Below are 1,566 nucleotides of genomic sequence, written 5' to 3' on the forward strand. Positions count from 1 at the left end.
ATTTCAGTACCCAAATTTCAGAAGTCTAAGTGTTCTGGAACGAGACACCTGCGACGGTCCGTCGTGCCCACGACGGTTCGTCCTGCAGGTCCGTCGCCAAGTTCAGAGAGTCGATTTCAGTACCCAAATTTCAGAAGTCTAAGTCTTTTGGAACGAGACACCCTCGACGGCCCGTCGTGTCCATGACGGTCCGTCGTGGGTTCCGTCGACTCACACAGTTTTTCCAGAAATAAAATCTGCTGCTCAAAACGACTAAACAGGTCGTTACAATCAATATCAACAGTGTTGAGAAACACAGTGATGTAGGTACGTCACATAACAATAAACAGGGAGAGCAGAAAGGTGTACAAGGCAGAACACAAATGGGGCAAATCAAGAAGTCAACAAGCATTACCATTTCGCGTGATGAATTTGAAGCATTCAAAAAATCAATAATCAATTATTATATAAATATATATTTGTTGCAAAGATTATATACAAGTATTAATAAAATATGCCCCTTATTCATATAGGTCAAGGACGATTTCGCTGATTTGACAAAAATGATTGAAGACAACTTCAAAACAGTGTTGAAAGCCATAAACTCCAAGGAATCAGATGTATAAATTTTTAGTTTTAATTATTTATATACAACATAATATATAATACATTCTAATGAATAAAGTTGTATAATTATTTTCAGGTTAACGTTGTTGATGATGATCAAGAATCACCCAGCGAAGATTTTCATCACCAGCCCACGTACTCTCCATATGAACCCCAAAGTCAATCTAGAAAATTGACAGATCAAGAGGTAATATTTGGCAATATTTATACATTAATTCATTTATACACATATTGAAATGAAATAAAATGTATATACGTAAATTCAAGGTTTTTTATTTTTTAGGTATAAAATAAATATGAACTATATACTAATATAGCTCAAATTAGGATAAATCAGTATATCACTTATTTGTATATATACAATATATTACAACATATTTTCGTTTATTGTGTACATTTTCAGGCTACAGTTGAAGATGTCATGCAAGAAACGCATATCATGCGTGTTCATCAGTCAAATACCAAGTCTTCACAGTTAGGTGCACAAAAAAAAAACGATAGGGCACTCAAGTGAATTAAAAGATCATGAGGTATTCGTAAATGATTATATACATTTTAAAATTTAGTATATTGGTATATAATAAATTTGTTAGATATTTAAGTTATTCTTTTCTGTTATGCTGGGAGATAACTTGAAAGATCTAAACCCAAATTCTGCACTGTTGGATCAAGTTGATTTGGGTGATAATTTGAATGATCTAAGTGGTTGTAACGACCTGTTTAGTCGTTTTAAGCAGCAGATTTTATTTCTGGAAAAACTGTCTGAATCGACGGAACCCACGACGGACCGTCATGGGCACGACGGGCCGTCGAGGGGGTCTCGTTCCAAAATACTTAGAATTCTGAAATTTGGGTACTTAAATCGACTCTCTGAAATTCGTGACGACATGGCAGGACGGACCGTCGCAGGCACGACGGGCCGTCACAGACTGCGTAATCCCAGGCTGGGTCGGATTTCTG

General features: G+C 36.3%; 1 pseudogene; it reads left to right on the forward strand.

The window, feature by feature from the left end:
• Nucleotides 1-1,566, forward strand: part of LOC107028140 — a 14,367-nt pseudogene that overhangs the window by 2,240 nt on the left and 10,561 nt on the right.

Source organism: Solanum pennellii, chromosome 8 (genome assembly GCF_001406875.1).
Source record: "Solanum pennellii chromosome 8, SPENNV200".
Lineage (NCBI taxonomy): Eukaryota > Viridiplantae > Streptophyta > Magnoliopsida > Solanales > Solanaceae > Solanum > Solanum pennellii.